Source organism: Otolemur garnettii, unplaced genomic scaffold (genome assembly GCF_000181295.1).
Source record: "Otolemur garnettii isolate 467f Iridium unplaced genomic scaffold, OtoGar3 scaffold00134, whole genome shotgun sequence".
NCBI lineage: Eukaryota > Metazoa > Chordata > Mammalia > Primates > Galagidae > Otolemur > Otolemur garnettii.
This window is the reverse complement of record NW_003852529.1, coordinates 263,693-287,865: the sequence shown is the minus strand read 5'-3', so window position 1 is coordinate 287,865 and position 24,173 is coordinate 263,693. Positions and strand designations below refer to the sequence as shown.

The 24,173-nt window shown below is 53.1% G+C and overlaps 1 protein-coding gene across 1 annotated transcript in view; it reads right to left on the bottom strand.

Annotated features, from left to right (window-relative positions):
• Positions 1–24,173, bottom strand: part of SHANK2 (SH3 and multiple ankyrin repeat domains 2) — a 428,866-nt gene that overhangs the window by 146,685 nt on the left and 258,008 nt on the right. The gene's annotated exons all lie outside the window — the stretch shown is intronic.

Genomic DNA, 24,173 nt, shown 5'->3' with positions numbered 1-24,173 from the left:
CCAGGGACTTGGAGGGGAGAGTTTTAAAAGAAACGTGGAGTGGTGAGAAGCATCAAATGGGAGCATGTGAGCGTTGTGTTGAAGATGGAATAGAATCTCTGTTCTCTTCTCCTGAGGACGCAAATCCCACTGTAAGGGCCCCACCCTCATGACCTCGTGTAAGCCTAGTCACCTTCCACAATCCCATCATACTGGGGTGAGGGCTCCAACACACGTGCTGTCTGTGGCACCTGCCTCATGACTATCAGCCAGCTTAATGGAGACACGGGGAGGGTCTCTCCATAGACTTGCTAGTGTCTTTCTCGAGGCAGAAGGATCATTGCCTTGCCCCCCTGGAACGAAAATGTAATTGTTTTTGCCTTTCAAAAGCCTCAGTTGGGCTGGGAGAAGTGGAGATTGTGGTGGTTGCCAATGAAGCACTTAACTGAGCAGAACAAGTAATCCCACCAGCATCATCAGAAACACACAGAAATGAGCTGCACTGGCTGCGGGAATGCAGCTACTCTGGGCCTGCCCCTTGTTGGCACCCCCAACCTGGGCTGCCTTCCTTCCCACCTGCTCTAAAATAATTATCTGAGTTGTTCCATTAATGCTGTGTTGTCCTAGAGCCAGATGAAATTTGTTTATGGACTGAATGTTTATGTCCTTCTCCATTCTCCTGTTGAAGTCTCAATCTCCTCAAGGTAATAGGTCCTGCTTAGATGGAGATAAGGCCTTTATGGGGGTAACTGAGGTTACAGGTGGTCATAAGGGTGGGGCCCTGATCAGATGGGATTAGTGTCCTTATAAGAAGGAACACCAGAGAGCTTGCTGGCCCTCTCTCTCTTTCTTGCACGTGAGGAAGGTGGCTGACTGTAAGCCAGAAAGAGAGTCCTCACCAGAAACTGGCACCCTGACCTCAGACTTTCAGCCTCCAGAACTAAAGACAAACATCTGTGGTCTAAGCTCCCAGTTCATGTTACTTTGTCACAGCAGCCCAAGCTGGTGAAAACATCTGTGGGCAGGTGTGATGGGATATCTGTGTGATCCCAGCAGGCCTCAATTTCACCATCTGTAAATGGGGATGGTGATAGCACCTGCCCTGCAAACTGTCAGGGATTAGATGAAAGCCCAAGCACTGAGGAGCCCAGCTCAGGGAGGACGTGGTCTAGACTTCGACTCTGCACACTCACACTGACAACAGCAGTCAGCCAGAGCTCCTTGTCCAGCCTGCCCCTGACCTCCCAGGAAGACCCCATTTCTGGGGCTATGTACGTTCAATGATAACCTTCTAAGTTATCAACCCTCACATGGTCCCTCCATCCTAATCCTCATCTTATAGATGAGAAAATTGAGGCAGCAGCTGCCAAGGAACTTGTTCAGGGTCACAGTAGGAATACATGAAGCAAGTCTGGAATCCCCGCAGACGTGGAGCCCATGTCCCCAAAACAACCCAGGCCGGTGACTATCACAGGTGGAGGAGAATTTGTCCGAGGACACAGGCAGGGAGGATTCAAGAAGTACAATGAAAACAGATAATGACAGCCAGCTGCTACGAATCTTCCTGGTGACACCCATAAAATACCACGCAACACATGACAAGTGGCTTCATGGCAGTGGAGGGCAAAGTGTGGCTGGCAGGAGATGCCCCTGGAAGGCAGGTGTGTCCCCAGCCCAGATGTAGCTGTGTCGGGAGGTCCTGGGCTGCCAGCTCTTATGTCCACTCTTGAGCTCTGGTTGCTCTTCTCTATCCTGTCCACACTGTGCTGGAATGTCCAAGGCTGAGCCTGGTATCCACATGGAGGGGCTCTGGCCACCCTGCTGAGCTGGGTGCCCCGAGGCCTGACCACATTTCGTGGGTGGAGGGATGGTGAACCTGACAAGCACAGCCGGCCAACCACTTCTTGGCACCTTTTGGAACCATCTGGACCCAGCAGGATACCCAATGGGCATCTCCAATCCCACACAGCGCAGTGAGCTCCCTGTCTCCTGCTCCACCACCACCCCTACTTCTCCATCTCAGCAAAGGGCCCACGGCTGCCCAGCGGCATGTGAGAAACTGGGGAATTATCCACTTGGCCCTCTGTGCAGGAGTTCCCTGCAGACAGACCCAGTGATGCCTCCGTTCCCCTGGGTTTGGGGACCCATGGGGCTTCCCACCCCTCTGAGTGCCTGCCCTGGGGATTCCCTGACAAAACGCCACAAGCCAGGTGGCTTCAAACAATGGAAATGTATTTGCTTACAGCTCAGGAGGCCAGAAGTCCACAATCGACCCTTTTGGGAGGGAGAGTCTGCCCCAGCCACTTGCCCAGTGTCCAGTACTGTTGCAGCCCTCGGTGCTCTGTGGCTGTGACTGCACCTGCCCAGTCTCTGCAGGTGCCTCTTCTTGTAAGGACACCAGACACTGGGTCTAGGGACCATCCTAAATCTGGGATGACCTCATCTCGGATCCTTCACTAATTATATCTAAGTCCATCTACAATGACCCTGGCTCCATAGGAGACTCCTGTGGACGTGAGTAATGGGGGGCACTCTCCAGGCCACTGTGTGCTCTAATCCATTCTTTAAACAGACATCAAGCAAGCAAAATGTGAGTGCACACACACACACACGTTACTGCCTACCACAACCCCTATCACACCAGAGCAAAATCTAAATTCTTCCCAAGTCCTGAGAGCCCTACATCTACCTCCTGCTCTTCCCCTCACACCCCACACTTGGGTGCTCAACCTTCGGCCCCTGGAGGACCCGGCTGATCTCTGCACCCTCAAAGCACTGGCTTCCTCTGCCAGGAAGGCCGATGGCCTGGGCCTCTGCTCCCCCTCCAGCTCCTGGAGGAAAATCTTGTTCATTTATTTGTGGGTCCCCCCAACTTGGAACCCAGGCTGGTGACTGTCCCACCAAGAGGTCAGGCGAGGGGCTGTGCCCCCCACAGCACCCTCAGTGGCTAAAAGATGCAACTGAGAACAGGTGCGCAAGAAATACGGGTAGACTGGCCAGAAGGGAGGGAGGGAGGAGAGAGAGAAGGAACTGGGGGTTCTCAGCTCCATTTCCAAATGGAAAGTGGCTTCACCAAACAGAAGGTCCACGGAACAGCCCTGGCCGCTGGCGGTTACGTCAGTTTACGCTGGTTGATATTATTAAGTCAACTTAAGACTTTAGCTTCTCGGTCACACTGGCTGTATTTTAAGTTCTCAGTATCACATGTGGCCAAAGTACCATGTCATACAGATGAGACATTTCTAGAAAGTTCTATTTGGCAGCATGGCTCCAGATCAACAAATGGAGAGAATTCAAGGCCATCAGATTATGAGGGCCCTAGGCTTCTCCTCTAGCCTGGTGACCCCAAAAGAAACACTGCTGGGGAGCTGGGGGTGGTGCTGTCACAGAAGTGGAACCATGGGCAGGAGCGGCTGTCTCCGGCAAGGATGCCTGGGAGTAGAGGCCCTGGGTCTCCACAGGAAGGGGTGGACTGGGCCTCACCTCACCCAGAATCTCCTGGAACATCCCTGAGAGCTAAAGCAGGTGTTCATCCTTCAGGAGCTGCCTTCCTCCTCGGGGACTGTGCTGGGCCCACATCCAACACCACCTTCCATTACTGAGAACCATTGTGCAGAACCATTGTGCAGTGGGGCTGGGGTCGTCATCCTGGTCCTGGACAGGGTCTCAGTGAGGGGGGAATCCTATTCTCCCTGTGGAAGATCTGGCAACAGAGCTACACCTGGGTCCTCTGCTGCCCCGGGGGGCTCCCATGAGCTCTGTGGCTCACAGACCCAAGATACCACACCCCTTACAGGGGAGAAGCCCTTGCCTGCCTGACCACCCGGCTAGGACTCATCCCTAGACATCCTTCAGCATCCATTTCTGACTTACTAATGCAACATTCCCACCACCAGAAAGTCTGTTTCAAAACCAGAACAAAACATCAAACCATCTTTCCCTCTCCCCACACCAGGGGACACTTAGCAACATCTGCAATGTTTTGGGCTGTCACGACAGGGAGAGGCTACTGGTATCAAGTGGGTAGCGGCCAGGGGTGCTGCCTGACCCCCTACCACGGGCAGGACAGGCCTCAGAGTGCCGACAGAGCCACTGTGGAGAAACCCTGCCTCAACCCTACACCCCGGGGCCAGTTCTAACATCCCCACCCTGAGCATGGTGTCTCCTTTCTGGCCTGGCGACCTGTGAGTGTGGGACATTCCCCAAGGACTGGGCCTCACTGGAACTCAGCCGACTCCCGGTTAGAGTGAGCAGCCCCATGACCCTCCCTCACAAGCCAGGATCCGTGAGGACTCACAGAACTCACTAAAAACGCTTATGCTTAGTTAGAATTTATTACGGTGAAAAGCAGTGAGCACAGGGAGGCGTGGGGCAGAGTCCAGGAGGGGTCTGACCATGCTGTCCTCTCCCATGGAGTTGGGGTATGGTCCCTCCCGGTATTGATGTGTGACCACATGTGTGGGGCACAGCCAGCCAGGGCAGCTCCCGAGCCTCTGGTGTCCAGAGTTTTAGGCTCCAGCCTCTCCTGGAGGTTTGGGCTCACCCTTCTATCCTCCAGTTTTTTCTGGAGGTCAAAGCTGACATGGCGTGGCCCAAATCACACTATTAGACTGTCCAGGGCATGAAGCCCCCAGGAAAACAGAGACGCTCCTATCAGGCAGGCCATTCTAGGGGCCCAGAGATCACCTCCCAGGAGCTGGGCCACTGGCTAGTTTTCACTACACAGACCTATATCCATTATACAGATCAGTAAATGGAGGCCCAAACCACAGGGAACCTGCCCAGGCTCTGAGTAGCGAGGATGGGGTGGGCTCTGAACCCTGGTCACTCACTCAGGGCCCTCAAGTCCCTGCCCTATGCTCTCCAGAGGTCACCAAGGCCATGCTGGGAGCCATCTCAGCCAAGCCTTTTACCAACAAAACTAGGAAATGGGAGGGAGGAACCTCAGCCCCTCCTGTGACAAGCGTAGGGCAGGACCACTGGTGCGTGAAATGCACACAAGGGAGGGCTGAGGTCGGACGAGAAGTCCTGTGAACTCACCCCCACAGAAACCACCAGGACTGCATGGGACTGGGAGAGTTCACTCCCTCCGCCTGGGCCCCTCCCTCTTGGAGCGCCCAGGGCTGCAGGCCTCCGGACCTCCCACCTCCAGTTCCGCAGCCGCCTCGCTCTCTTGCTTGCTAGCTGCAGCCTCCATCCCAGCCTCCCATCCGGCTGAGCAGGGTACCTCGCATACACGGTTGCTAGGAGACCGTTGCCGAGAGTCACAACTCAGCTGGCAACGGAAAACACCCCCAGCAACACAGTTTGCCCGGCCCATTTAGGGAGACACGTTTTCTGGTCCACTCAGTGCCGCACCCTCTTTGCAAACAAATTTCAAACGTTTTCTTTTCCATGGCTTCTAGATATCACTTAACATGCACTCTATATTTAGGGATGGTTATGAAACAAACATATCACCCACAATATCTGCATTGAATGTGGCAGGAAGCCTGGTACTGGGAGCAAGAGGCAGGGAGACACCGTGGGAGAGAAACCCTGCCTCTCTCCACAGGCGAGCAGCTCTGGGAGCCTGGGGGCAAGTCGCATCCGGTCGGATCCCACAAGCCCCAGGTGGCCTGAGAAACCTGAGAGAGGAATGGCTCCAGCCCTCGGGCAGAGGCGGGGGTCTCTGTGGCTGCAGTGGAGAAATACTGCACCCAAGCCCTGTCCCAGCACCCCACCTTCCAGTGTGGGCACTCAGGAGAGGGCAGACCACAGTGGCGGTCAGCAGCTCCTCAGTCAGCGCACACTTCATTTCTTCGGCACCCAGCCTGGGGGCCCCAGGAGGCCCTTTGGTCAGCCTTGGCACAGCCACCCGAGTCAGACAGGAGGCTGGGAGCTGCTCCGGGAACAGCCTGAAGAACACCACGCTGGTCACCACGCTGTCCTTGAACCCAGCCAGGACTACGGACAGGTGACTGTCTGGCTGGCGAGGCTGCACCCACCTACATGAGGACAGCCTGGGACAGGGGCATGGGAGTAGTCGAGAAACAGTCCTCTATTCTTTGAAGCCATAGCGACCCTGGGGTTATTTATCACAGCAGCCCAACCAGACGGCTAGAGATTAAGCAGGTACAGGTGGAGTATCCTGCATCTGAAACGCGGGGCCAGAAATGTTTTGGATTTTGGAATATTTGCATATATACACATATAAAGACCTTGGGGATGGGACCAAGTCTCAATACAAAATTCACTTGTGTTTCATATATACCTTATACACAAAGCCTGAAGGTGATTTTATATAATATTTTAAAGAACATGTGCATGAAACAAAGTCTGGACTACGTTTTGACTGTGACTCATCACATACAGCCAGGCATGGAATTTCTTACTTGTAGCATCATGTTGGCACTCAGAAGGTTTCAGATTTGGGAGCATTCCCGATTCCAGAATTTTGGATTAGGGATCCTGGAGATTAGGGGTGCTCAAAGGGCACCCTTCACAATGGCAACATCCCTGGCAAAGTGGAAATCTCTGAAATCGGAAGACCTTGTGGGTAGGTACATCTTTGTATGGTGGGGTCCACAGGTTAGGCTGAGAGGGGCACAGCGCAAAGGAACGGGGGAACCTTTCCTCAGGGACAGAGGGAGCAGTGCTGGGAGGAGGCGTCTCCCAGGGCTCTGAGGAAGTGCACAGTTATCATGGGCACCAGGAGGTAGAATGAAGTCGGGGTGGCGGTGGCAGAGATGCTCGCTATGTGACAGAGAGGGGTGACAAACATGTGTGCCCCTTCTCTGTCCTGCGCAGGCTCATTCCTGTCAGACCACTTTACTTTCTCGGGCCTCAGTTTCCCTGTTTGCAAAGTGGGGCTAGTCCTTCTCACTCTGCACATAGCCTGGTGGACCCTGGCTCTCCTTACAATGGCAAAGCACCATCTAGGCAACTGAGGCAGCACCTGAATACACAGAGAGCTCTTTCCCTGGGATCTTTTCCGATGCTCGCAGAAACCCCGAAGGGGAGGGTGGCTCCTTACTCTGCAGAGGTGGAAACTGGGGTTGGAGGACTTGCCTAACAAGGCCACCCACAGGAGGCATAGCTGGGGGTGGTGGGAGCCCCACACTCAGCATCCTGATGCCACCATTGCTCACGCCCCCGACTTCCGACTTCCCGGGCTCCAGGCCTGTGGGTGGGACGGGGCAGCGGCAGCAGCAGCAGCGGCAGCTTCCACCCACCCACCCAGGACAGGTTCACACCGAGTGTCTGTGAAGAGCCTCTTGACTGGCAGAGTGAACAGGTGCCGAGGGACTGTGGGAACACTCGAGGCTCGGGTTGGGTAAATACTCCCAGCTCTGGGGCTGTGGGCCCAGCTCAACAAGGCAGAGTATGTTCTGTGCAATCAAAGACAGGATGTACTTGGGGAGAGGCTTCATTGTTGTGAAGCGGAAGAGAAATTAATTTTAAGCCTGGAGTTGATTCCAGCCTGGGAGGGGAACGCCAACACTTGATGAGGGCTGGTTTGGGGTGTGCATGCACTGGCACTCACGTGCCCACTGCAGCCTGAATTTGCTGGAGACACACCCTGGGGACCCTGCCTCCTCTTGGTGAGCATTCTAACTGCGCCCACCCTGCAGCCCTTCCTCTTATCTACAATGTACTTTCCCCTGGGCTTGGGACATTCATTCCTCTAGCCCCACCCTTGGCTGCTGCTGGGCAGGGATGAAGGGGCTGGGCAGAGAGGCAAAGGCCAAACAGAAACCACTTCTTCTGAGGAGTGGAGAGCCTGATCGGTCCTCTGTCACTCAACCCTGTGGTTGGGACTGGAATGCAAAATGGTGCTGCCGATGGAAGGGGACTTGGGAACCCAGTGGGTCCCAGGCTGCCAGGAGTGGGAGGTCTAGGCCACCACAGCCTTGGGCCACTTGAGTTGAGAAGGGCAGGGCTGAGCTGGCCAGCCTCTGGGACTTGCTTCATCTCATCCATCCCACCTCCAGTGACTAGCCCTGTGCCACACAGGAGGTCAGCCTCTCACACCTGCCAGCTTTCCTATGCCCGGCAAAGGAGGGAAGCAATAGTGGGAGATGGGGAGGGCACAGGACCTGTCCTGGCAGCTTTATCCCTGGTCCCTGGGAACTTCCAGGCCCTCAAGGATCAAAGGGAAGGGCATCCTCCTCCAGGACCAAACCTTACACTCCTCCAGCTCCCCCTAAGGGCCCCCAATTGCCACCCTCCTGTGCCTGACCCTAGTAAGCCTCACACTACCTAGGACTCAGTTTCCCCAGGTACACAATGAGGTGCCTCGCTGGCTGCTCCTGGCCAGACCTTGTGTGCTGACCATCCCATTTTCCTTCCCTGTGCCTCAGGGTAGGGGAGTGGGGGGCAACCCCCTTTTATAGGGTGACATGAGACTCTGGTGCTTGTTAGTGAGGGGGCTCCTGTAAAGGTCTTTACAAGGGGCAGACCCGGCCTGCACACTCCTTTGCCCTGGCCCTGATCCTGCAGATGTACTAAGGTGGTGAGGTGGTGAGCTTCTACATCCAGCCAGCTCACCCCACGCTGGGCAGCTACCTGGAGGGCATAGGGACAGGGCAGGGGTGGGGGTCATGCTGGGGCAAGAAAAAGGTGAGTATAACCCATGATCTGGCCTGACTGCATAGGGGCCCAGAGGCCAGAGGGGGCGGAAGTGAGGCTGGCCTGGGACAGTGAGGGCAGCAAATGGGAGCAGGACCAGGCCTGGCTGCCCAGGTGAGATGAGGACAGAAGCCATCCCGCACGCAAAGCCTGCATCTCTAGGCCTCCTGACCCTATGTGTTGTTTTACGCAAAGAGAATGTGGTGGGTTGGACTGTGTCCCACTAAAATTCCTATTTATCTGTAACCTCAGAATGTGAGCTTCTTTGGAAATAAAGTTATTGCAGATGTCATTAGTCAAGACGAGCTCATACTGGAATCCGGTGGACCCTAAATCCAATAGTTGGTGTCCTTATAAGAAGACAGAGGCAGAGGTTGGAGTGATGTGGCCACAAGCCAGGGAACACCCAGGGCTGTCAGTCACCCAGGAGCTGGAAGAGGCAGGGAGGACCCTTCCCCAGAGCCCTCAGAGGGAGGGTGGCTCTGCCAACACCTTGATTTTGGACCTCTGCCTTCATAATTGCAAGAGCACACCTTTCTGTTGTTTTATAGGCCCCAGTTTGGGCTGCTTTGTTAAGGCAGCCGAAGGACACCAGCACAGAGGGCAAGTGTCCTCTGTGTCCGACGGAGCCAGAGTGGTGACTCACACTTGTGCATTCTTTAGTCTCCCCGGTGGTGTCCTGATGCCTCCTCAGGACTGGCCAGATACAGAGTGGAGGAGCCGGGGAGGACACAGCCAGAATCGGACCTGCCACAGGGCTTAGGTTCCAGTGGGGGCAACACTGGAGACCCAGGGGCAGATCTAAGCAGCAGCAGGAGCCCCTCTGAGGAGCCACAAGGAAGCAAATTGTAGACACTCCCTGAAATGGCCAGAAGGAGGCAGGTTGTCTAAAACAGAAAGCGGGCCAGAGGGCTGCCCTGGACTCTAGACAATTTTGCTTTGCCCAAGTGGCCCATTTAGCTGGAACCTGTTAGGAGCCTGCTTGGGGCCATGCTGGCCAGAACGCTCCTGGCATCTCTCTCACACACTCCTCTAGCCCACTTGCTTTCCCCAAATAAAACCAAATTCCCACCTAACGGGCACAACATTCAGGTATATGGCACACCTCCTGGGTGAAGGACTCAACTACAAATCGGACTTGACTTTATAAATGCAAACAGTGTAACCTAATCATGTGTATCTTCCTATTAATACGGAAAGGAAGGGAGGGAGGGAAGAAGAAAGGAAGAAGGAGGGAAGAAAGAAAGAAAAGAAAAAAAAAGAAATAGATACGGAAGGGGTTCTATCTTAACTGAGACAGGTACAGAATCAAAGTCTGGAATTCTGAGATTTGGAATTGAGTCTGGCTAATAAAATCCTGAGACAAGAAAACAACAACAAAACAAAATAAAAAACCACAGCCCTGGTTCATTTTCGCATTCAGCTTCTGCGTCATCCTGAGGTCTTGGCCCCTAACCCACCGGGCAGGGTCCTGGGTGGCGCTGAGTGCTGGGAGCCAGGGTAGGACCAAGCTCTGGGGCCTCCAGGTCCAGATGACTAATAAGGTGGCAGAACAGCACGGCGCCCCTGCAGTGGGGCCACAGAGCTGAGAGTCGCGAGGCTTATGTGTATACTAATCCTCTGCAGGATGGAGCCAGGGCTCCTGAGCTCACCCACCTCCTGGGCACTGTTCTCACCCAGGACGCCAGGCCTCTGGGCTCCTTGGGACGTCTGGGATCTGCCTGTGCCCGGATCCCTCCAGCTGCTCTGATCGACCCTCTGAGGCCCATCAAGGAAAACACACATCTCAGGAAAGGAAAGTGGCCTCCACAGGTGATATTTACGTTTCTTAGAATCACTTACAGAAGTTGGCTAATCAGATAGATTTCCACCTGTTTCTGAAATTTTTTCAAAGTCCAGTGAAAACATTCATTCTTCTGGGAAACGCGACCTGCTGTTCAAGCTGGAAGAATGGACTGCACCGAATTCTGCACTTCATGCTCCTGGTCTTAGCCGGGCTCTGAACGCCCACAGGTGTGAGGGGGCAGGACATGCCTTTGAGCCAGACCCACACTCCAGGTTCAACTGGAGACTCCTTCCTTCACTTGATAAAAAGTCCAAATTTTGATTATTTCACAGAACCTCCATTTACGGCTACATGGTATCCCCAGCCCATCCATGCCAGTGCCGCCTGGTGATTGTTTCCCAGGGACTCGGCAAACATAGACTGGGCTGGGTGAGCTCCCGCATGGGCTGAGCACTTGAACACAGAGATATAATGCTCAAGTCAACCAAAAGAAAAGGGCCTAAGAGTGCACATCAGGGCTTCAGAAAAAATTATTATTAATAACATTTTAACTTTCTGAAATAACGTAGTGTTGATTTGGAAGGCAATGTGGGAGGAAAGAGAGGGAGGAAAGAAAAGGACCAGAAGGAGGACATTGTTCAGCAAAATGGAGGCCTGGGAAGCTCAGTCTCTGGGTCCTTTTAATCCCAGCAAGACCCTCACAGAGCAGGTGACTGACAAGGGACAGGAGAGACCCCGGGTGCCCCAGACCCAGGCGTGAGGTGCTGCCCAGGGCAAAGATGGGAAATCTGAGCTCCAAAAGGAACACTGTCTGCAGCGGATCAGGATGCTTCGAATGTCTAAAAACCTGTGACCCATAAGGATACACGAGAGAGAAACAGAGACAGGGAAAAGGAGAGGGAGAGAAAGAGACCCCATCCTCACCCCACCCCACAAAGCCACAGGAGACCAACTCGCTGGCCGTCCACAGAGCTCAGTGAACTATCGGCTCTGTGCAGACAGACTTGATCATGAACCTGAAAGAATTAAGTATTTATCTCACCTTCTAGTACAGATAGGGTTTCGGCTTAACCAAATCATTTTACTTGATAAGAGAATGTTCTTGATTAAAGAATCTTGGCTCATAACTGTAGAAGGGATGCCAGAATTAGGAAGTCACCACTGGCAAGCCCTAATGGCCCTTCGATGCCCACAGAGGCTACCCTTGAGAGAGAGAGAGAGAACCCCCTTCTGCTGACCAAATGGCAGGGAGGCTCATGGTGACAGGGTCAGCTGTCACCCAAACCCTAAGGCAGGGGTCCTGAAAGTTTTTAAACAGGGGGCCAGTTCACTGTCCCTCAGACCATTAGAAGGTCGGACTGCAGGCCCCAGGACGAGTCAGCTGCTAAGCAGGACAGGCAGCAGTGGCAAAAACACCCGGTGGGCCGCAGGTGGCCCGCAGGCCATAGTGTGAGGACGCCTGCCCTAAGGCCTAGCTTTCGTCACCTGGTTAGGGAGCCTCATCTCTGTGTCTCCTGATAAGTGGTGTACAGCACCCTGTGTGCCAGGCCAGCTGATTCTGTCCCTGTAACATGTCAGCAGCAGGAAGCAGAGGGAGATGGCTCAATCTGAAGACTACCCAGTACCATGCTGGATCCTGAGTCAAAGTTGCCACTAGGAAAGGACATTTCTGAGGTGACTGGGGAAATGTTAGGACATCACAGTTCTGATTCTGACCAGAGACTATAGCTGGATGCTGGGGTGGGACAGAGGCGCTGGATTCCATGGGAACAACGCTGTGCCATGGAGAGACACGGGCTGAAGGGAAGAGGGGAGGTGATGCATATCTGGGATCTGCTGAATAACAAACAAAAATAATTAAAAGAAGGGGATGAATGGCAAAGCTCCTTGGATGTGACAAAAGTACAACCAACAGAAAGAAACGTAGATAAATCAGACTCTATAAGAATTAAAAACTTCCAGGCATCAACAGAGCAAAAAGGCAACCCATGGAATAAAGGAAAATACTGCAAACCAGGCATCTGACAAGGGGTGGTTAATACCCAGAACATCTAAAGAACTCCTACAACAGACACAAACAATGTAATCAGAAAACAGGCAAAGGATGCGAACAGACACTTCTCCAGTGATGCCAAAGGCCAATGAGCATGTGGAAGGCTGTGCCGCATCACTCATCACCAGGGAAACCAGAACCTACCAAAGGCCAATGAGCATGCAGAAGGACGTGCCACGTCACTCATCACCAAGGAAACCAGACCCACAGGGAGACACCACCTCACGCCCATCAGGGTAGCCACTCTCAGAAAAGGAGAAAATAACAAGAGTTGGCAAGGATTTCGGGACATCTGGAACCCTTGCACACCGTTGGTGGGACACGGAACAGTACAGATGCTGGGGAAACAATGCGAAGGATGGTTCCTCAAAAACTTAAAAGTAAGATCCCCATATGATCCAGTAATCCCATTCCTGGTTCCATCCCCAAAGGCAGGGGAAGGGGGGTCTTGGTAGTTTGATGCCCACGTTCATGGCAACACTAATTCACAGAGGAGTAGAGGCTGCCCAGCTGTCCATCTGTGGGTGAGCGGATGTACAAATGTGGTCTGGCCACATGGAAAAGCGTTATTCAGACGGACACAGGAAGGACGCTGACACGCGTTGCTGAGTGTGGGAAGCTAGACACCGCAAGGCAAGTCCTCTTGCATGATGTCCCTAGAGGGGCCAGATTTATAGAGACAGAAAGGATGGCGGCTGCCAGGGCTGGGGTGGGGAGGGCATTGTTTGGGGACGGAGTTTCTGTTTGGAAACATGGGAAAATTCTAGAGATGGGCAGTGGTGATGGTGACTGTGAACGCACTTGATGCTGAAATGTCTGCTTAGAGATGGCCAAGATGGTCAACTTTACATACGCTTTACTGCAATTTAGAGAACAATTTTTAAAAAATTATAAAGAAAAGGATACATGGAGCAAAGGCAAGCTGTAATTCCCAGGAGGTCAACCCTTGGGGACAGTGTTCACAAAGGTTCATTTTTATCCCTACTTTGCTCACAAGCCTCCCAGGGCTCCCTAGGGCCCTGGACCTCACCAAGACCTGAAAGGTCCTGCAAGGTGCAGCCTGTCCACTCCTCTGACCTCACTGGCTCCTCCAGAGGGCTCAAGAACACAGAGCACCGGTCCAGGTGGGCCTGAGCATGGCCCGCCGGTGCCTCAGCCCTTTCTCTCTGGGTTCCCCCGGGATCTTACCCTGGCACACCCTTCCCTGGCCACCCCTCTCCATCCCACCCTATGCGTGACACAGAGTCCTAGTGTGTGGTATGTGTGAGTAAACATGGGTATTCGTTCCCTGTGGCAGTGACAACAAGTTGAAGCGGCAGAAATTTCTTCTCTCACAGCTCTAGAGGCCGAAAGTCTGAGATCAGGTGTCTGCAGGGCAGGCTGTCTCTGGAGGCCCCAGGGGAGGGTCCTTCCTGCCTCTTCCAGCTTCTGAGTCTCCTGGCATTTCCTGGCATGAGGCCACATCACTGTGATCTTGGCCTATGTGGTGAGGTGAGTTTGGCCTATGTGGTCAGGTGGCTTCCTCCCTCTTTGAGTCCCAAATCTCCCTCCATAGCTCTCTTACGAGGACATGTGAAGGCTCTTAGGGCCTGCCCAGATAATTCACATAATCATCCTAGGTCAAGACCCTCAACTTTACCAGGTATCTAAAGACTCTTTTCCTTTCTAAGGTCACATTTATAGATCCCAGGGTTGAGGCTCTCAGGTGGCCATTACTTGGCCTACTATACTGTGTGCGTGTGGGCACACACGTGTTTATGCATGCACGTGTGCATGTGTGCATGCTCCCATCCTCCCCACAACTGCCCGCTGTGGCACCTGACCTGCCCGTGGCCTGTTTCCCAGTTCCTGGGCCCTGTGCTGGCAGGGCCTCGTCTCACTCTGACAACCCCCCAAAGGGCCCCCAGTCTTGTTGCTGATGGAACATCCCCACTTAGCCTGTCTAGAGGGCCCCCACCCCTGTTATTCACAGCTGGGGCACAGATGAGGCTGTGCTGGTCTCTGCCATCTTCCCTGAAAGGCCATGGCCAGCAGGCGAGACAAAGGAACAACAGGAGAGAGAGCTCCCGAGGAAACGCCTCAGCCTCCCCCGCGAGCCCACTGGGGAGCTGCCACCACAGAGGATGTGACCACAGACACTGTCCAGGGCTCACAAAGGCCAGAGCAGGAGAGACGCCGGGCACTGGGAGGGTGGCTGGCAGCCTGGCAAGGGAAGGCCTGCTTCCCCAGATCCCCTATACTCCTATACCCCCAAACCCGAGGCAGCTCAGGAGAATGCCAAGGAGCTGCTGGCTTAGCACCCCTGCCAGCCTTGAGTGAAGAGTGGGGCCACCACATGGTGGGCTTGGAGAGCTGCCTGGGGCCTGTGAGCTGCAGGCCACCTCTGGTCTGCTGAGCACAGGTTCTCAGAGGCTGCCCAGGAGGCCTATGTGGGGTGGGTCCCATTTGAAGATAGCCTCTCCCGCCCATCAAGAAGCTGGAGGACACCCTCGGGACAGCCAGCAGCCTGCAGTGGGCTGCAGACACACAGCAATTTGGGCCTAATTTTCTCCTGCAAAGAAGCTGATCCCATAATCTGGTAAATATACTAATCACCCGCTGTGCTGCTCGGAGCGGGAGCTTCTGCACTCCAGAGTCCAGGGGGAACCAGCCTGGCATACAGTGAGTCCGCAGACCGCTGACGGGAGGAATGTACTGCCAGGAAATGAGATTCCCGGAGCTGGTGCCAGAGCAAAAGCAGCTCCTGGTTACGGAGGACTCGCCCCAAGGGCCAGGTGCCTGCTGGATCCGTGGCTCATACCACACCCAATGCCATTTACAGGGAGAGAACTGAGGCCTAGGGGAGCAGGGTCTGCTCAGTGACCCGTGCTGGCTGTCCCCAGAGTCACCTTCCTCCCCTGATCGGGGATGAGCTGCCAATCACCAATGGGCACAGTGGGTCAACTCGTTTGGTCTGCTTAGAGTTTCTTGGTCAGTATTTAAAATCTGAATAATTACCACTGTATACCAGGGGAAGCTTTCCTAGAAAAATCTCCACTCTGGCTCTGCTCAAAGAAGGCACGAGTAGGTGACAGTCCCAGGGAGCAAGCAGGGGCTGGTCCCGCTCACAGAGGGTCCCCTCCAGCCAGGCCGTGTCACTCCCTGATGGCCTCTAGAGGCCTCTGTGTCTGGGGCCCAGACAGTGGCTGCAGGAAATGGGCCCCCCAGGCACCTGAAAGAGGGCCTTACTCCATTCGAGCTGTTATAGCAAAGTAAACTGGGCGGCTTATAAACCATAGAAATTTATTTCTCAGAGTTCTAGAGGCTGGAGATACAGCGTGTGGTGAGGGCTCAGAGACAGCACCTCCACTGTGTCCTCACACGCAGAAGAGGCAAGGAGCTCTCTGGGGTCCCTTTTATAAGGACATTAATCCCTCATGAGGGCCCCACGTCCTAACACTATCACAATGGAGACCAGGTGTCAGCAGATGAACTCCGGGGAACACAGCAAAGACAAGCTGCTTCCTGAGCACTGATTTCCACATGGTTTTCTCAGCAACTCCCTGGATGAGTAAAGTCAAAGCCATGAGAATGGACACCTGTGGGCAGCATTCACATAAGGGCGGGGGTGGAAGGGGAAGGAGGGTGGTCGCAGTCTGCCTGGCCACCTGGGACATGAGGGTGGCCCTGTAGGCCACAGGGTAAGGTCTGGTCTCAAGGGCTGAATGGGCCCACGGGCTCTGCACGGTCTTCACTCTGCTGCCCCTTGAAGCTTTGCCTTTTAGTCAATACTACAGCTCTGAACAGCTGGGACTGGGGGAGGGTGAGAAGGCCCAGGGAAGGTCCAGGGTTAGGGTTGGGGGCTCAGACACGAGGAGGAGAGGGCAGATCTGCAGGCCCAGGGGCCCATGCTCTGACCATCCAGGCATTGGAGGTAGGGCTGGGATGTATCCCCAACAACAAGCAGACAGCCACAAGTTGATCAAGGCTAGTGTCATGGGTTGACTGGTGGCCACCAGAGATGTGTCTACATCCTGATCCCTGGAACCAGAGAAGGTGAATATATTTGGAAAAAGAATCCTTAACTAGATTAAGGACCTTGAAAGGGGAGATTATCATGGATTATGGGGTGGGCCCTAAATCCGATGACAGGTGTCCTTATACAAGAGAGGCACAGGTGAATTTGAGACACGAAGGTGAGATGGCTACAGACACTGATGCGACCTCATGTGAGGGGTGCCTAGAGACACTGAAGTTAAAGAGATAGGCTTGGTGCCCGAAGCTCAGTGAGTAGGGCGCCAGCCACATATACCAAGGCTGGTGGGTTCAAGCCTGCCCAGGCCTGCTAAACAACAATGACAACTACAATCAAAAAATAGCCGGGTGTTGTGGCAGGCACCTGTAGTCCCAGCTACTCGGGAGGCTGAGGCAAGAGAATCACTTAAGCCCAAGAGTTTGAGGTTGCTGTGAGCTGTGACGTCACAGCACTCTACTGAGGGTGACAGCTTGAGACTCTGTCTAAAAAAAAAAAGAAAGAAAAAGAGATAAGCAAGTGACCTTCCCTAGAGCCCCCAGAGAGAGCACTGTCCCGTCAGCCTGTTGATTACAGACTTCCGGTGTCCTAAACCGTGAAAAGAAATTTCTGTTATTTCAAGTCAGCTAACTCATGGTCATTTGTCAAGGCAGTCACAGGACACAAACACAGCTGTTTCTAAAGGGGCCCCGAGCCTTGATCCAGGAGCACAGGTGTGTGATGGAGCTGGGAGCCCACCACCAGCAGGGGTGGGGTAGGAGGAGAGGGCCACACCAGGTCAGAATCCCTTGCTGGCCCCCTTCCCGGGGACAGTCCCCAGGCTGGGCTCTGGAGCACTCCATCTCATAAAGCCTCATTTACTCATCTATGAAATGGGGACAATAATGCCAGTCCACCTTAGAGGGCTCCCAGAAATCACAGTGCAGGTCCCAAGCATCACTGCCATGACCACCTGGGACTTAGACGGATGAGAGGACTCTGCACTGGAGACATGACATTTCAGACCACTAAAGCACGTGCTGGCCACTGTGTAGCATCTCTCCCTAATGAAAATAACAACAGATCATACGTAGAATTTTTTTAAAAATTATACTTTTCTCCACTAAGCATTTTTCTTCAGTGTGCTTCAGTCTGTCTGCTAGGATCTGGCAGGAGGCACGTTGAGATCAGCCACAGAGAATGACCCTCTGTCCAGATGCACAGCGAGACCGCATGGCCCAGGCTCTCCTGTAGCGGGGGGACGGCTGCCAGCCAAGATTCTAGTCAACAGGCCGTGAGCGGAAGTGATGTGCGCTTTCCGACTCTGCCAGTCAGACACAGCAGAGCCAGGTGACCTGGGCATCAGCATGTTTGGTAAACAGACAGAGCCTGAATCCTCGATTGGAAGAGCTGCCTGCCATCCAAACTGAGAGACAGTCATTCCTCTGCCTGCAGCTTGTTCATTATAGCGCTAAAGGTTACTGTAACTGACGCGCTGTGGTTAAAGTTCTACAAAGCGCAAAGCTACACACAGCCCTTAGCTCAGGGCCGCTGAGCTGCATGCCAGCCCCTGCCCAAGCTTGCAGCTTTGCTAAATGAAAAAGGCAGTCTCCCTAGGAGAGGGCCTGGTAATAGTGGTCCCACTGGGCACGACTCTTCTGGGTGACCAAGTTTCAGCCTCTTTCTTGGGATTCCTGGGGTTGGAGAGAGGGCTGCAGGGGACTGGACACCAGGGTGGGGAAGGGCAAAAGGACAGGGGTTGGGGGATGCTGCCATGTCACTGGCACTCCCCGCAGGGAGACTGCATTTTATTGGCTTTTCCAGTTGACAAAGCCTTGGCCAGAGAGGCCTCTTTAAAAGGAAACCTGCCAAAAACCAACCCGATACTTCCTGCATCGCCCTGACCTCAAACGATCTGCCTAGCAACTGGCAATTAGGCTGCCTTTGAGATAAATTTCCTTGGTTAAAAATGCCCATGGGCCTTATAACTTTGATTTTCCATTCGATTAGAATTTAAATCCACAATTGTAGAGCTGGGGGTGTGTGTGTGAATATACTCAGACAGTGTCCCAGTGAACAAAGCCACACATGAGTGACGGGGGGGCAGCTGGCAGTACCTCTGCTGGGATGGGGCTCGCTAGGTCACCCATGTGAACTGCTGTGGGGAAGAGTGGTAGTTCTGTTTGGTTAACGGGGACGGTGGCTCAGCCCATCTAATCACAACCAAGGCGGGCCGCGGTGAGTCTCCCCTATCCACACCAGCAAGGCACTTACCAGCCACTGAAGGGAGGCTGTGCTGCCACTTCCAACCTTCCCCGACATCTTCCATCATCTTCTGGGAAAGAGCAAGTGACAGAAATGGGACACAGATTTCCTGGAGGTTTATATGTGCCTTACGAGTTACACCTGCTGAGGTGGTACCAGTTTACAAAGGCCCTCAGAGTGACAAGGGTAACACAGTGCCGACTCTCAGGTTTGAGAGACGTAACTTCACCAACGTACTCTTTTTTTTTTTTTTTTAAGAGACAGGGTCTGGCCTGCTCACCCAGTCTAGGGTGCAGTGGTGTCATCGTATCTCACTGTAACTTTGAATTCCCGGGCTCAAGAGATCCTGCTGCCTCAGCCTCCCAAAGCAACTGGGACTGCAGACTTAAATGGCCATGCCCCGCTAATTTTTCTAGTTTTCGTAGAGATGGGGTCTTGCTTATCGCCCAGGCTGGTCTCAAACTCCTGGCCTCAAAGCAGTCCTCCCGCCTCGGCCTCCCAAAGTACTGGGATCCCAGGTGTGAGCCACCATGCCTACCCTTCATCCCTTCATTAGATAAGGAATACAAGTTGAAAAAAGGGAAAAGTTACTTTACAAAGGTGCTGAGGTGACTACCGTTCAGAATAATTTGTTATATATTTCAAAATAGCTAGAAGAGAAGATTTGGAATAGTCCCAGCACAAAGAAATAATAAATGTTTAAGGTGATGGATGTCCTAATTACCCTGATTTGATCATTACACATTGTATGCGTGTATCAAAATATCACCTGCCTCCATAAACACGTACAGTCATTACGTCTCCATTAAAAACAGCTGAGGCCCCCGTGACTCACCCCCACCCTGTTCTTTCCTCCAAGGTAGCCTCCTTATCACCCTGGCGGAGAACCTTACAGACACAAACACAGCATTTATGTTTCCTTGGGAAATGGAGAATATAGAGAATAAATATAGTATTTTTGCATCCTTTTATAAAAAGCACAGCTATTATCGTACCACAGCGATTGTTTTACACCCCGCACTTGCCACTCAGGAGTCTGTCTTGGGGACGGCTTCCTGTCTACACACACACTCTCTCTCCTCTTTCTTTCTGATGTGTATGTGGCTTTTGTTCATTTCACAAGGATTTATTGAGCACCTGCTGTTTGCTGTTGCAGGTTGAGCAAGAAAGGCATTCTTTGCACTCCACGTGGAAGACAAGTCAGGATGAAAACACAGGGACCAAGCCACGAAGCCCGGGAGGGGCTGGAGACAGAAGGGAGGAGGAAACCAATCAGAGAGGCCACTGCTGATTCTGTTTCAGAGCGAAATAAACAGGCTGGACTTGTTTATTCAGAAAGCTTTTTTTGTTTGTTTGTTTGTTTTTCAGACAGAGCCTCAAGCTGTTCCCCTGGGTAGAGTGCCGTGCCATCACAGCTCACAGCAACCTCCAACTCCTGGGCTCAAGTGAGTCTCCTGCCTCCGCCTCCCAAGCAGCTGGGACCACAGGTGCCCGCCACAAGGCCTGGCTATTTTTTTTTTTTTTTTTGGTTGCAGCCATCACTGTTGTTTGGCGAGCCTGGGCTGGATTCGAACCTGCCACCTTAGGTGTATGTGGCTGGTGCCTTAGCCGCTTGAGCCACAGGCGCCAAGCCCAGAAAGGTTTTTGAAAGTTGAGAATATTGCTTTCCTTTTTCTAACTAAAAAATTTTGTTAAAATACACATAACATAAAATGTACCCTCTAACCATTTTTATTGCACAGTTCAATGGCATTTAGCGCGTTCACATTGGGTGACCAGCACTACCATCTGTCTCCAGAACTTTCTCACCTGCCCAAACTGAAACTGTCGGATTGAAACACCACCCCCCATCATCCCTGCCCCTAGCCCTGGCATCCTCTGTATTCCTTTCTGTCTCTGTGGGTTTGGCCACTCTCGTGGAATCCATCTGAGTGGAATTGTACAACATTCTTTTCCTTTGAACTGAACCTGGCAACTCCTGGTATCTGCCCATTTCCTCATTCCCAGCCTGGATAGCTCTGGGGGACAGTGGGAAGAACTGAGAGGGCCCCTCCCAGGCCAGCAGACTTCCTGCCATGCTTTGGGAGCGGCAAGGTGCCAACATCCCCACCCCCGCTCCAGCTGCCAATAAAAGATAAAAGTCGACCTTTGATGGACACACCTTCCTACTGGGTAGTCCCAGAGATGGTGCTAAGCTAAGCAAAGGCAGCCGTGAGGATAGCGTTGAAATCCGACCTGCTGCCAAGCCTCACGGTAGCTGAGTACCTCTTTGCCCTGATCACCTAATTCATCCCTTCCTTTATGCACTTATTCACCAAACAACATCCCAAACCTTCTGCCAAGACGTGCCCCTGTATGGCAGATGAACAAGGGAGGAGGTGGCCTAGTACTCAATTAATCAAAAAGACCATGGTTGGGACACCTTGATGGATAAACAGGCAGACCCGGCTCTGTTTTGTTTGACACCAGAATCCTGCAGTCGCTGGGCTGAGGTGGGGGTCACGGAGTGGGGCCACGGGCTGGCCACGTGGCTGCTGGGCACACAGCCTGATCTCCAGGAAATACAAAACAACTGAACAAATCAGGCCATTTTATCCAGAAGGCTCATCAAAAAACACTCTGGGAAAATTAACTGACAACAAACAAAATTTCCTCCTGGAATAGACAAAGCAGGGACAAACACGGAATTAAAACAAATTGCCACTGACCTCACATGGTACCGCAGACGCTAAACTGCCATTTTAACAACAAAGTAGTGATCCCATGACTGGGAGGCAGCACCGCCTGCCACCAGGTCCTCAGGGCTGAGTCACCAGCTTGGTGACCAACACTTCCCAGCTTTGCCGGTTTTCCAGGAGGTAAACTGGGAAACTGGGGTGAGTCCAAGACACTGGGACAGCCAGGCTTGTGGAAAGCCCACTGGCCACGTTCCGTGCCCCAGGGAGAGTGAGCCCCAGTGTTCCTGTCCTGCTCCATCACACGCTCACCATCCCACATCATCTTCACGCTCACCGAACCTCAACTACCTCATGTGCCAAATGGCACTGATGCCACCTTCTCTGCTCAGACTGGTGAGGGTGAAAGAAGATCCCGGCACACAGTAGGTGCTCAACAACTGGCACAGGTCATCATGAAACAGCCATTGTTATTACTCCCAGAACTGTGTGGGCACTTTGCATGCTGGTGGCCAACTGTGGGGACAGCAGTGGTTTGATCCCCAATGTGCGGTGCCCCCCGAACCTGGGCTGTTCAGTGTAAATAACTATGAGTCATGGCTGGAGCTGAGACCATAGGTCTGTGCCTGACACGCTGAGCCGTGCACAGCAGGGGGGGAAGGCGTCCAGAGCTTGTTTCCCAAGCTTGTTTATCATGGCATTTAGAAACCCCCAAGCCAAGTTGCCTAACTAGGCTTCCCATCTTCAAAGTTCATGGTACCCCTTGGCCTTGCCTGGCATCTTCCAACATGCAGATCCCCACGGCCGCCCTCCCCTCCTCAGCTCACGTTTCCACTTCCTCCTTTACTTTGAAAGTATCGATGGACCGAATGGTGCGTGGCTGGGTGTTCAGGCATGCGAGAGTGTGCCGCCATGGAGGAGGCATGGGATCTGAGCTCTGTGCTCTTTGGGAAGATAAGACCAGATCTGATTCAAATCTGCTTCCCCAGTTACCAGCTCCAGGCCTGGCACGACATCACAGCTACTCAAAATAAGTTTGTGGATGTGTAACCCAGATAGATGACGTGCTCCAGGCGGTCCAGTCCTTTCCTAGGATGATTTTTTTCAAAGAACCACAGTTCAGATACCAAATAGAGAGTACACAGGATTCCAGTGTTTACCAGCACCTCTCCATGGGTTACACGTAATCGAACCTAAAGTACAAAACAAGGTCTTTCAGGAGTCCCACCTTTACAGCCTTTGCGGAGAGGTAAACCCTCTCTTTCTCTATAAGTCTCGCCCATGTGTAATTGTTTTTCGTCCCAGCTTTCTGCTTAAGCCACCCTCTTTTCCTCATCTGTTTTCCCCTCTCTTTTTCCTCTGGAATCTGTACCACAGAAGACAGCAAATTGGCTAAGATTCTCTCTCTTTGGCAGGTGGAATAGGAGGGTGGCTGACGGGGCAGGGGGAAGCAATCAATAAATGGCACCCCCACCCGCCCGACTGACTGGTGGCACAAGCGAGTGAACGGAAACCAGCTAACTGTATCATGTCTACACTCCCTTGAAACCAAGCCCTTCACTTGGTGCTCTTGACAACTGCGATGTGAAAGTTTGGGGCCAACACTGGATTTCTAGACAGCTCATCTATTTTATCTAAGGCCAAGACTGCCTTGTGCTGGACCTCAGCAGTGATCCAGGAACTTGACTTTTGCTGAGTAAGTCAGGACTTCAAAGATTACACTTTGTACACAAGCTGCAGCCAACAGGTTTCTCAGGGCCAGAGGAAAGATGTGCTCAGGCCTTGGACACTGAGACGTCACCCAAGCAAGCCTGGTGGGAAGGGACCTAGAAGTCCCTAAAAGGTGATAGGCGGTCATGTGCCCCTCTGTCCTTGGGACCACATCTGGATACTGTGCAGACACAGATCAATGCAGTATCCCTTTAGCCCAACTTGTCACAGGGTCTGTGTCCCTAGGCCTGTGAGAATAGGGCCTCTGTACCCTCAGAGAATCCAGAGTGCCCATTATAGTCAGAGCCCAATGCACACACAGGGACCACACACATGGGGCGAGCTCAGTGGGGCAGAAAACTACCACCCTGGGGCTGAGCAGGGTCTGCCCTCTGCTGAATCTGCCTGCCTAGTGACCTCTCTTTCTCCTTGACATGGCTGAACCTCGACCTCCCTTTGTAGACCCTCATTCTCAGTCCTGTGGTATACTGTCAGTTGTACGGAATGTTCTAGAATACACACAGGAGATGGACACCTTTGCTTGGCTTTCATTCTTAACCAGCCCCGCTTAATGCTGCAAGTCCCCTGCAGGAAGCCCTCCAGGGATCTCCAATCAATGACCTTCGATTTTCAAGGACACTCAGTCTGCTCAGGCAGCAGCTCTCCGCAGGCTGAGACTGATGCTGTTCCCACTTGGACCCCACACTGGACGACACGGTTAACTCTGTGTGACTCTACAAAGCGTGAAACAGCCCTGGGAGAAGAGCTCAGGGTTCAGGACCAGCCACAGCCCATAACAACTGTAAGTGACCCTGTGAGAGACACATGATCTTCATCTAAAACACAGACATAACGGCAGCGCCAACTCCACAGAGCTACCAGGCGCAAGAAAGGAGCCGTCTACGTGAAGCGTCCTGCCTGGGGTCTGGCACACGATACCCGCCCAACAACAACAGCAGCTGGTGCCACGCTGAGCCTCGGATGTTGGGTGGGGCTGGAAGTCAGGAGGCTGCGGCTCCATCTGTGATCACAATGACCCCTGCAGCAGGTGGACATTCTGACCCCCACGGTGCGTGGTGAATGCCCATCACTTGAAGCTGCAGC